At 37.7% G+C, this 12,842-nt stretch overlaps 1 protein-coding gene across 2 annotated transcripts in view; it reads left to right on the top strand.

Moving 5' to 3' along the window:
- Positions 1–12,842, top strand: part of Cacna2d3 (calcium voltage-gated channel auxiliary subunit alpha2delta 3) — an 846,818-nt gene that overhangs the window by 332,771 nt on the left and 501,205 nt on the right. The gene's annotated exons all lie outside the window — the stretch shown is intronic.

Raw genomic sequence — 12,842 nt, 5'->3', positions numbered from 1 at the left:
ATATAAGCTTTCCATCTGGGTCAGTTACATATTCAGATTCATGGAATTTTTGGCTCGTATCAAGGTAATACAGTTATTGACAGTAAAGAACCTCATTGCCAATTCATATTTAGATTCAATTTAGGAGTCTTGAGTCTAAGTCATGCAGCAGTTCATTCTTACTGTTGATTTCACATGTGACATGTTAGCTCAGAAAGTCCCTATGAACGTATTTTATAATGTGCCTGATACACGTTTTGGGGGGCTACTGTGAGACTAACAATGTTCTAACAGTTGCTCCTTCGTTAGTAATAGTGACCCCAAGAATCATGCTCCTAAGACTTGACTCCACTGCTCACCACCCATCTCCTCTTGCTATTCCTATCTTGTCCTAAAATTTTCTTTCTTTCTGTTTCTTTTATTATTATTATTTTTTTTGTATAGGTATTGAACTCAGGGTCTTATACTTGTTAGGCATGTGCTCTACAATTTGAGTCATGACCCCAGTTCTTTTGCTTTCAGATAGGATCTCATGCTAACTTTGCCTAGGCTAAAAATATTAGTGGCTATCGTCTCCCAAGTTGTGGGCTTCCTATTTATCTCACTAGCTATGTCCTTTGCCATGCAGAGGCTCTGCAGTTTAATGCAATCCCATTTATCCATCCTTTCTTTGATTTGTTGTATTTCTGGATCTTTATTTAGGTAGTTTCAACCTGTGCCAGGGAGTGCTAGTGTTATTTCTTCCTGTAATATTTTCAGGATATCTGCTCTTCCCTCAGGGTCTTTGATCCTTTTGGAATTTATTCTGTTTCAGGGTCATATATAAGGATCTAACTTCACTTTTCTACACATGTATAGCCAATTCTGCCAGCACCATTTGTTGAAGAGGCTGTACATGTGACCATGTAAATGATGGTAATTGAAATAAACTGCAAGGTATGGAAACAAGAGGTTGTTTTTTTTTTTTAATGCACTGTGTGAAGTGATTTACTTTTTCCTTCTTTTTATCCCCCTTTGGTTTATCCCCTGTTATCACTGTTTTATATTTTGTCACTGTGTCTCATATACATATATATATTATATTTTATATATATATATCTGATTTGGGGAAGAGAGGGGAGTCACAAAATGATAAGACAAAGGACCATGTATGAACCAATGCAACAGCGACACTGACAAGACAATATGTTGGAAATGAACTGAGCAACTTGGGAGAGGGGAGAATAGTTGAGGGGGAGGAAGAAATGGGGAGATGATAACAATGTTTGACAAGAAATATATTTATTACCTTACCCTTACAAGAAAATAAAAATTTACAAGCAGAAAATGTATCTAAGTTTCTAGTGGGGAAAGTAAGCAGTATGGTTATGAGACAATACAAAGAAAAATTCAGATTTTGAAAACAATATTGTAGTCATGAGACATTTGTGGCTTGTTTTCTTCAAGTGCTTTTTTCAAATTTATACTCACAGCTGGCACTCTACCACTTGAGTCAATCCAGCAGTTCTGGCTCTTTGCTAGTTAATTGGCACTAAGAGCCATTAGGATATTTTTCTGCCCAGGCTGGCTTGCAATTGAGCCTCATATCTCAGCATCTTTAGTAGTTAGGATTATAGGTGTGAACCACTGGTGGCTGGCTCATGTATGGCATTTTAAAACTAAGTTAAAATGAATTAAGGGGGACAAAACATAAAAATTGGTTCTTCAGTCACACCAGGGACAGTATATATGCTCAATATTCATGGTAACTTGTGGTTACTGTGCTGGACATTGTAGGTGTAGAACATGACCATTTTCACAAGAAGTTTTGTTGGATGTTGCTGGATTTAGCAGTAACTGCACATATATACTAGCAGGTGTTTAGGCAAGGCACTTCTGGCACATAAAGCCACTCATACAAAGTTTGGGGTAGTAGCATTCCTGGTGAGACAAACAGCAAATACAAAGACCCTGAGATGAAAAATAACTTTGCCTCTTTGAAAGTCTAGAGATGATTGAGTTGGAGAGGCAAGAAAGAAATAGATCAATCATATGCTTGAGTTTTATTCCATAGTAATGGGAAGTCATTATTTAAGCAAGGTGGTAAAAACTATATTTAATTTTGAAAGGTTCATTCTGGCTACTGAAATGCCAGAGTAGAACCAGAATATTAGAAGGCTTTCAGTAGCCTTTTAGTAAATGAAAGAACAGGTGAAATGCAGAGCCAGTTTTTGATGTCCATGAATCTGATGTCTTCTTAATAGGACCTTTTGAGACCCAATGGAGCTCCATAGAGGAATTTTCAACTGCCTTTTGAAGTCCTTTCCCCATCAGGGTGTTAAACAAAACAGCAGCCCAACTAGGCCCATGAAGTCCAGGCTGTCAGTCTCTGTAGTTTCCCCAGCAACCTTCCCTATCTCTTTATGTCAGAGACTGGTTTGTCACAGGACCAGTGAGGATCAGCAGAGACCAAAGCAACTGGGTAGAGCAAACAGGGAGAGATGGTGTTGGCAGATCCAGTCCAGTAGGGAAGAGGGCAGATCTGACATAATAGAGATTTTTGTCTTTTGTTTTAGAAGCAATAAAAAAAAATCCTGAAGGATTGCATGAAGGGAGTAGCTCACTCTGTATTTCTGGAAGTTTTCTTTTTGGTAAGAAGATGAGAGTAAGAAAGGAAAAGTCTGTGCTGAGGGCCCAGATGTGAGGGATAATGCTCTCCCTACTATGATCTCCTTACTTGCCTTCTCATCCACAACCCTTTGTCCTCGCCACAATGGAAACTGCTGCAATTTTTTGAGAGACTAAATGGAACAGTGTAAAACTGCCAATATACAACCGTGTTTAATCCACAAGATGGCAGGTGTTTGTGGTTTTGTTTTGTTTTACAGTGGAACTGAATAACCTTTATCCATGGATTCTTTAAGACAACTCATGGTAACGTGGGTGCCTGTGGACTGATGTTAAGGATGAAATCTCAGAGGTTATGGTCTAGAAGCAGAAGTGGGGATTGGACCCATTAATCTAGAGTTAAATACTTCACTCTAAGACTGTTGAGAAAAATGCAATGGCCAGCTAGCCTACAGTCGGCAGCACTCCAAGGCCTGCGTAAGCCGCTTGTAGAGGAAGAGGTTGTTGATGCTTGGAGCAGAGTGCTTTCAGAGGGGGCACACTCCAGATGGCTGGGAGAGAGATAATCATTATCTGCTTTTTAAAAGAACTTTGACACTTGGGAAATTATAAGTGAGTTAATGCAACATTAATGCCTAGAAATAGTCTGGAACAGATCATTTAAAAATCAATTTTCACGTATGAAAAGAAAATGAGATTATTGAGCAGTAACGAGATGACATTAGACCTTTGGTGAGGAGCATGGCTGAGTAACAATATCTATCACTTCCACACAGGATACATGTGCTCGGAGACTTGGATATTTGCTTGGCTCATTTGGGACTAATATCCCAATTAATTTTTATTTTCTAATCTAAGTTGTAAAAAACTGGCCATCATCCCACAGCAGGAAAGGGGGAAAAAAACAAAACCTTAGGCTACAGAGGAGAGAACTCAAACACACCAAGAGCCTGCTATACATACTGAACCTTTGTACATTTTATCCTGGTCTGTCCTCAGGAAGAACCAAACCAAGGAGATATGTGTCACTATGACTACTCATAGAACACCAAACTGAGGCAGAAGACTGTTCAGGCTGCTTTTATTTATTTTTTTTTCTTTTTTTGTGGGCCATGGTGCTTGAACTCAGCCTGGGCACTGTCCCTGAGCTCTTCAGCTCAAGGCTACCACCCTACCCTTAAGCCAAGCCCCACTTTCTATTTTCTAGAGGTTAGAGATAAGAGTCTCAGGTCCTTTTGTGCCTGGGCTGGCTTTGAGCCTTGATCCTCAGATCTCAGCCTCCTGAATAGTTATGATTACAGGCATGAGCCACAGCGCCTGACCAGGTTGCTTTAAGAAGCAAGAATAGTGCATCTTTATGTACTCAGTTCCACAGGCATTGTTCTTCACAGCTTGAGCTGAGCTCTAGCTGCATGAATAGAGCACAAGGTGGAATACAGGCACAAGGAGGTTATATGTGGCCCATACAAATTCCTTTCCTGGCTGGTGACTCACTTGGGTTGGGGTGTCACAGGGTCTTTCCAGCTGGTGGTGGAATGTAAAAGTATGTCCCTAGGTAGCAAAGACAAGAAGGAAAGAGAAGAGCTCTAGGGGCGTTGGGGGGTCTGTACCTCATAGGTGGGATAGAGCCAGTCACCATGGAATCCTGTTAGTGAGGTCTTACCTATATTTCCTGTGCTGTGATAGAAGCTTAGCAGAGGGTTCACTGTTACCAAATCCTACAGATGAGAATGAGGCATGTATAAACAACATGTAAATAAATACCCAACTATCCCATATGTGAGTATACTCCTACTCTGTCTGATTATCTCTTTTCTTTCTCTGAAGAATCTTGACTAATGCTGTGATTTAGTGAGTGGGCACTGGATTGGTTTCCAACCATGTATTCTGAATCTAACCCCCAGACTGAATTTTATAAATGGTACCTGTGAATTTCAGGGGCAAGTTAGTATGGAAAGAGGCACAGGCCTACCTCTTAGTTTATAGTAGGTTGGTTGTCTCTTCACCAGGTATCCAAAATAGAGGGCTTTCAAAGCAGAAATAGAGTTTTTTAATTAAATTTTATTATCAGGGTGATGTTTGGAGGGGTTAGTTACATTCGTAAGGTATTGAGTACATTACTCCTTGAACATTGTTACATTGTTACCCCTTCTCATCTTTTTTCCCTACTTTCTCCCTCATCCCCTCCCAAGTTGTAAAGTTCATTTCTAGCATATTGTCTTGTGAATATTGCTGTTATATCCTTTTCCCTTTGTCTCATCATCTTGTTTTTCCCTTCCTTCCCTGATTCAAACAAACAAATGAGTATATAATACAACAGGTACCAAAGTCAGATACAACACCAACAGAGGATAAACAATCAAGGGGAAAAAAAAAGAAAGAAAAGAAGAAGAAAAAAAGAATGAAGAAATAAGATCACATAGTACATTAAAAACAATAACCACAAGGATAAACCTCTTGTTTCTCTATCCTGGAGTTCGTTTTACTTAGCTTCATTCGTTATGGCCATGTGCACATAGCTTTTGAGCTATCCCCCTCCTGGAGGCAGAATTAGATGTCTAAGCCACGATGAATTGAGTCTATGCTTCCTGTCTATGAAGCAGATACTTTGCAGTGTTTCCTTGAGATTACCTTATGAAACTTACCCAGCAGGAAAAAGAAGGGGAGGCTACTCTTACAGGCCCCGTGTCTCACAGCCTAGGCTTCATATTGGAAAAGAATCCTTATAGTTAGGCCCTGCCCCGAGATTTGGATTCAATTGTGCTGAGGTTTGGCCTGAGTTAAGAAGCACTGTTTTCGGATATCATAGTATAGAAGATTAGGTGCCTCTTACATGGAAAGAGTGAAAGAGGGAATGAGAGAGGGAGTTTAGGAAAACCAGAGCTTGCAGGCCATCTCCTGCCAGCTGCCTCTTTTTGTAAATAAAGTTTTATTGGAACATAGCCACACCCATTTGTTTATGTATTGCACTTGGCTACTTTGACTAAACCAACTAAATCGACTGTCCCAACATTGTCTGGCCTGCAAATCCTAAAATATTTACTAGTTGGCTCTTTACAGAAAAAGTTTTCCAACCCTTGAACTGAAGCGTGATCAGTTCTAAAGATGTGGGTGGTGTTGGAGAGGCCGGGTCTCCATTAAGAGAATGAATTAGTTTTCTCTGAGATACTGCTTCAGCATTATTAGATATTAGGCTAGGTTTGCAATGGCGAGTGAACCAATCCTATAGTTCAACAGTGGTCTTGCATATAGATATGATAGTCAAACAAGTATATGTAATGAAACTCCCATGTTATCTTAGATGGATGGCAACTTTATAGCTTAATTTGGGATCTGTTGCATATGACACCTCCAATCTCATTTGTTTTCTGAACAAGCTGAAAGCTCTGAGATGTCCTAAAATGAAGAGATCTGATCTGTTGGCTTTTTCTTCACTTCCTCTGTCTCCCAAAGTTGGTCCATTTCAGTAATGTTTCTTTCCTGTGGGGTGATTTAGGTTTCACACATAATACATGAACATTCCACTCTTGGATTCAGATGAGAAGTACTGTACTCGAGTTTGCGATGCAGCTTGTTGCTCAAGGAGAGTGGGCCTTTGTCATGTAGAATATCATATTCATAGCTTGTTTTATAATGTGCATGACAGCCTAGAACCAAAAAGCTAGAAGTGGAGCTACGGCTCAAGTGGTAGAGCGCTAGCCTTGAGGTGGGAAAAAAACAAACAAACAAGCTCAGGGACATTGCCTCGTTGAATTAAAACCCCCAAACCAGCAAACACACACACACACACACACACACACACACACACACACACACACACACACACACACACAGTCTATGCATGATTGATACACATGCAATCTTTTTTCATATATTTTCGATTCTGGTTGGTTGAATCCATGTCAAACTTATGGGTATGGATAGCCAACTAGCTGAGGATGTTTACTAAATGCATTTTATTATGTTGAGGATATGTTTCCCATTTCTAATTTCCTGAAAATTTTTATGGTGAGCAAAAATTGAATTCTGTCAAATATTGCTCTATCTAAATTTGGTAATAGGATGTTTTTCTTTGTTCTGTTATGTAGTGAATTATCTTCTATTATTTTTCAAAGGAAAGTTGACCTTGAGTTTCTGGGATAAATATAACCTAGTCAGGATGTATTATCCTTTTAATTATAGGTTGATTTGACTCAATGGTTTAGTTTTGTTGCATGTGGGCTCATGAAAAATATTGGGGTATGATTTTTATAATGTTCTTGTTTGTTGTTTGTGTCAGGCTTATCATTCTCCCATTCCTCTTTTTCTGAAACTCTATAGACAATTACTTGTATTTCATTTTCATATATTTGGTATAATTCAGTAGGACTCTTAACCTAGAGTTGTTGTTTTAGTATGCCTATTAATTACAAAATCATTTACTTTTGTTTATGTATAGCTAGTCATGTTTGGCATTTCTTCTTGTGTTCTTTTGTTCATTTCTGTTATTTTAGTGTGCTTGCTGTTTAATTAAATCATTGAACTGTGAGAACTAGATGGCAGAAAGTAACCGCAGGTCTGAGTGTAGTGGGGTACTCTGTAATCCCAGCTAAATGAGAAACAAAGGTAAAGAGGACTGCAATTTGCAGCCAATCTAGGTGTGAAGCCTGCAGAAGGCCTGCTGAGGGGTGCTAGGCCTGCAAAGAGCTGAAGGGCCTGTGGAGAGGGAGGCGAGAGGCCCTTGGAGAAGACAGGAGGGAGAACAAACTTGCCCACTTTGAGGTAGCAGCTGCTCCTAGTTCTGAGGTAGCTTGGGTCTGGTTAGTAAGACTCCTTTTTCTTTTTTAACTTTGTACTTTATTGTCAGGATAATGTATGGAGGTGGTTAAAGTTACATTCGTCAGGTAGCAAGTGCAGTACTTCTTTTTTTTAATTAAAAAAATTTTTTTTGCCAGTCTTGGGCCTCAAGCTCAGGGCCTGAGCACTGTCCTGGGGCTTTCTCAAGACTAGAGCTGTACTACTTGAGCCTCAGCACCATTTCTGGCTTGTTCTTTTCTATGTATGTGGTACCAAGGAATTGAACCTGGGTCTTCGTGGATGGTAGGCAAGCACTCTACCACTAGACCAAACTCCAGGCCCCTCAAGTGCATTACTTCTCACATATTGATACCCCTTCTCATGTTTGTGTCCCTGTTTTCCTCCCACCCCCTCCCAGTCATCTTTGTTTCCCCTTTCCCTTCCTTATTTCAAATAAATGATAAACATACAATATACCAGGCAGCAAAGTAATAAGACTCACTTTTTACCTTTAACCATTGATTTATCTTGCTCTCAGGTCATTACAGAACTTATTGGCAAGAAAAGTGATATCTTTGTACTACGATCTATCGAGTTTCCTCATTATCCTGACACTATATTTTTTATCTTTCTTACTGTATTCTTCATCAATTGTGCTCTTTAGCTTTCTACTGCCATGGGCAATCCTTGAGATAATCAACTTAGGAGGAAAATCTTATTTCTGTTCATGGCTTCAAAAATGTTAGTACATGTCTATAGAGATCTGTTCTTTTAGGCCTGTAGTAGGAGAACGTGGTGAAGTGTTTACCTAAGGAAGGTAGAGAAATAATTTGAGATTTGGGGATTAAAATTGAAGATTTGGGTCCTAGCAACTCTTTCAAGGATGCAATTTCAGAACTCTTAACTTCCTTCCAATAGGCTCTATCACCATAGACTGGTGATAAAGTCTTTTAACATGTGGGTTGTGGATGAACATTTTCAAGCCAGAGAGTCAGTCTACTTGGGTTTTTAAAATTTTATTAATTTATTAAAACACAGCTCCTGGTACCTTTCCTTAAACATGTTAGTCTTTAAGGACCATCCATCTTGAATTTTTCTTCTTTCCTAAACAATTCTAAAATTTTCCATTGGTTGCACTTTAGCAGCATTTCAGAAAAATAGTTTTTTAAAACTGTGATTAGTTTTAAAATATTGTCCAGTTTTCTACAACATTTTGTTCTTTAACACATTAAGTTACTAAGAAATATAAAGTCAATCTTCAAATGCTCAAGACTCCTAGATTTCATATTTTATTAGACATCTAGCTGTCATTGATTTTTTTTCAGTACTAAGATTTGAACTTAACGTCTTGTGTTTACTGAGAAAAAGAAAGCAAAAAGTCAGCCACTTGAACTACAACCGAGCCCTTTTGCATTGGTTGTTTTTGTTTTTTTTCAGGTATGGTTTCATGTTTTTTTGTTGTTGTTGTTGTTGTTTAGTTGTTTTTGCTTTTCCTGCAAGGCTGGCCTGGATTATAGTTCTCAGACTGTGTGCCTCCTCTTGGGATGACAGATGTATGCCACCAAGCCCAGCATTTTGTTGACTTGTCTGTTAACTTTTTACCTGGACTAGTCTTAGTCGTGAGTTCTTTTCTACCATGCCTCCCAAGTAGATGTGATGGTAGGAATGGACCCTTACATCCACCCTTTGTTGATAACTTCATGTCAATATCATATTGACTTCTAAACCTAGCCTATCATCACAGAACATTTTAGGCATATTCAGACATCATATATTTATTGAAACATTTTTGATAATCTAGTACTTTATTGATTGCCCATTTTCAATTCAGTGGTTTTTGCTCTCCAAATCAAAAGAAATGTCATTGTACTTTTTGTGCTTATTTTGAATTTAATACACTTAGTTTTAGTTTTCTCAAGCAAAGCTTAGATGATAGATTTTAAATCTATTTTTCCTTAGTGTGACATTTATTTAAGGCTATGGATTTCCCTTGAAGCATTGCTTTTACATCAGACCAGAAATTTTCATGTTATATTTTAAAATATAGTTTAAAATTTCCCAGGAGACTTCCTTTGATCCATCTATTATTTAGAAGTGTATTGTTTAATCTCCTAATATTTGGAGATTTTTCAGCTGTTTTTGTGGTATTGACTTCTAATTTAATTCTATTGTGGTTTATGTGATTTTTGAACTTGTGAAGGCATGCCTGATGGCCCAGATTTGTGTGTGATATGTTTTGGTGAACATTTCACAAAGAAACAGAGTATCTTTTCTCTTGTTGGATGAAGTATTCTTTAAATGTCAACTAGATCTTATTGGTTGGTGGTGTTCAGTTAAACTATATTCTTATAAGAGTTTTACCTAGTAAGTCTGTTAATAACTGATTAAAAAGTATTGAAATCTACAATGTAACAATGTCATTATCTTTCTCATTCAGTTCTCTTGGTCTTTGTTTCATATATATTAATAGTCTATTGTTAGTTTCATACATACCATTTTTCATCTTCATGGAAAAAATTTTTGATTAGGTAGTATCAGTTATTTCTCACTGATAAGTTTTCTTTGTCTGAAATTCATAGAACTACTCCAAATCTTGGGTTTCTGTGTACTTAGAACATTCCCATTTAGTGGAATTATTAATATAGTAGCATTAAATACATATTACATTTGTTGTTCTTTTCTGTTCACTTCCCTTGTAGTTTTTTTTGTCGTTTACTCTGAGCCTCCTATAGATTTGTGTACCTTGTAAAACTTAATTTTCTTTATTCTCAGTGCATATAACTATGCTTCCCTTTCAAATGATTAGTTTTTCTCAAATTAGCAATATACTTTTGCCACCTTCAAGTTTGCTTTTGAGATCAATTTTAACTTAGCTTTGCTTCCAAATTACACAGAACTACTTCATGAATAGGGAAGATACAAGTGTCATAGTTTATTTGTGCTGCTATAACAGAATACCTTATACTGAATAATGTATTTTTATTTTTATGTGATTTTACTGTCACGGTGATGTACTTACAGTTAGACATAAGGTTGTGAGTGAATTTCTTGTTGATCTTTGTTACCCTCTCCCATGGAGGAGGGAAAGGGAGGAGGGAGAAAAGAAGGGAAGTGGGACACTGAGAAAACAAATTTCTGTTCTTTATAAATTACTCTAACATTGGGAGGCTTAAAGCTGAAGATAAAGGTATCAACAAGTTAGGTGACTCATGGAAACTTCTTTTTCTTAGATGTGCCTTGATGTGTTTTCTGAAAGAGGATTCTGTTTTTACTGGTGGAAGGTGGAAAGCAAAAAGGGCAGATTCCCTTTATCAAGCACTTTTGTACTGAATCCTCTAATGAGAAAGGAGCCTCCTAGCCATTGGCCACACCTGAATTTTGGAACACTTTCAAGCCATGACATAGAATATTCCCAATTCTTCCCTTTCATCCTGTCTATAGTTTATGAATATGATCTGTAATCACCCACTAATGTGTTGCTCTTACTAGTTTGAGTAAGTGTTGTATGATAGATTAAGAATAGGGAAAGCTACTATTTTATCTTCATTTGTTCCTAATGCACCATTCTTGTTTATGTAAATTGTAGTTTTTGATCCAGAGCATTCTCTTTTCTCTTAAGAACTTTTTTAGCAAAGCAGATCTACAGCAAGAAATTGACTCAATTTTTTTGTTTGAGCAATTTTCTTTTTCATGTATAAGGGACAGTTCTTCTGAATACAAAATTCAAACTCTGGCCAGATGCTGGTGGTGGTTTATGTTTACCATCTTAATTATTTGAGAAGCAGAGATCTAAGAATTGGGTGAACAGAAAAGTCATGATGTTCATCTCCAGTTAATAAGCAAAAAGCTGGAAATGGAGACATGGTTTAGGTGGTTCAAGATCAGTCTTTTTATTTTTTTGGTGGGTCATGGGGCTTGAACTCTGGCCTGGGCATTGTCCCTGAGCTCTTTAGCTCGTCTGCCACCTACCTCTTGAGCCACATCCCCACTTCCCCCTCCTTTTTTTAGTGATTAATTGAAGATAAGGATCTCATGTTCTTCAGTGTCTGGGCTGGCTTTGAACTGAGATCCTCAGATGTCACACTCCTGAGTAGCTGCGATTAGCAGCCACCATGCCTGACTTTTTTTCTTTTTCTTTTCTTTTTTTTGCCAGTCTCAGGACTTGAACACAGGGCCTGAGCACTGTCCTTGGGCTTTCTCAAAACTAGAGTTCTACCACTTGATCCACAGTACCACTTCCAGCTTTTTTCTATGTATGTAGTACCAAGGAATTGAATTTCGGTCTTCTGCATGCTAGGCAAGCACTCTACCATTAGGCCAAACTCCTGGCTTCAGGACCAGTTTTGAGAGGGGAAAACACACACACACACACACACACACACACACACACACACACACACACACACACACACACAAGCAGGAGCATGAGTTCTTGAGTTCAAGCCCCACTACTGTCTCCCCTGCCCATCAAACCAAAATTTTGAATCTTTTTTCCCCACTAGGTTAGTACTTAAGCAGTTCATTCTCTCTTTTATGCTTTAGTTTCTGAAGAGGAGTCTGAAATAATCCAGGTTCCTACATTTCTCTAAGGAAAAATTTTCCCCCATGAGCTTTAAAAAAGTCCTTATTATATTGAGTGTAGTTTTTTAAAAAAAATTTATTGTAAAGATGATATGCAGAGAGGTTACAGTTCCATATCAGGTAATGAATACATTTCTTTTTGAACAGTATCACCCCCCATTTTCTCCCATTTTTTCCCTCCTGACCATCCCCTCCCCCAAGTTGTATAGTTCATTTCCAACAGTGTCTAGTGAATTATCACTACTGAATTAGTTCACCTTTTGTTCCACTTTTTCTCTACTTTTCCTCTCCCCAAATCAAATAAACTTACATAGAAGAGAATGGGTACAGAAATCAAAAACAGGAACAAAAGGGAATACACCAAAGAAAAAAAGGAACTGCAAACAGTGCAAACAAAACAAAACAAACCAAAAACTAGTTCTTTTAATGTGCTAGTTTGTTCCAGCTATACTTGCCATTGGCTATCTTGTGGTATCACAGTATATGAAGGCCCAGATACTGGAGATAGTATGTCTGAATTCTCTATGCTTGACAGTTATATAATCTTTGGCAGGGAGCATAAATTCTCTGCACTGTAGTTTCTTAATTTGTGATATTGGAACTCTCATAATACTTAATGAGATTATATGGAAAATCAGGTGAATCATTATTTGAAAAATTTTGAATAATTTCCAGGATAAAATAAATCTTTTTACATGAGATAGTGACTAGTTATATTTACTTATTATTTTTGTTGATTTTCAACACTCTTCAATTTAAATAAGAGTTGCATGTGGGAAGGTTCTGTTTTCAAAATATAAGAAATTAGTGTTTTAGGGTAGTTTTCTCCATATTCAGATAAGGAGATGCATTGATGATTTTTCAAGAATATTTAATGACCTTGACAAAGTCATATGTCA

Source organism: Megascapheus bottae, chromosome 2 (assembly GCF_031878675.1).
Source record: "Megascapheus bottae isolate mThoBot1 chromosome 2, mThoBot2.hap1, whole genome shotgun sequence".
In the NCBI taxonomy this organism is placed as follows: domain Eukaryota; kingdom Metazoa; phylum Chordata; class Mammalia; order Rodentia; family Geomyidae; genus Megascapheus; species Megascapheus bottae.
This window is presented reverse-complemented; position numbering and strand designations above follow the sequence as displayed.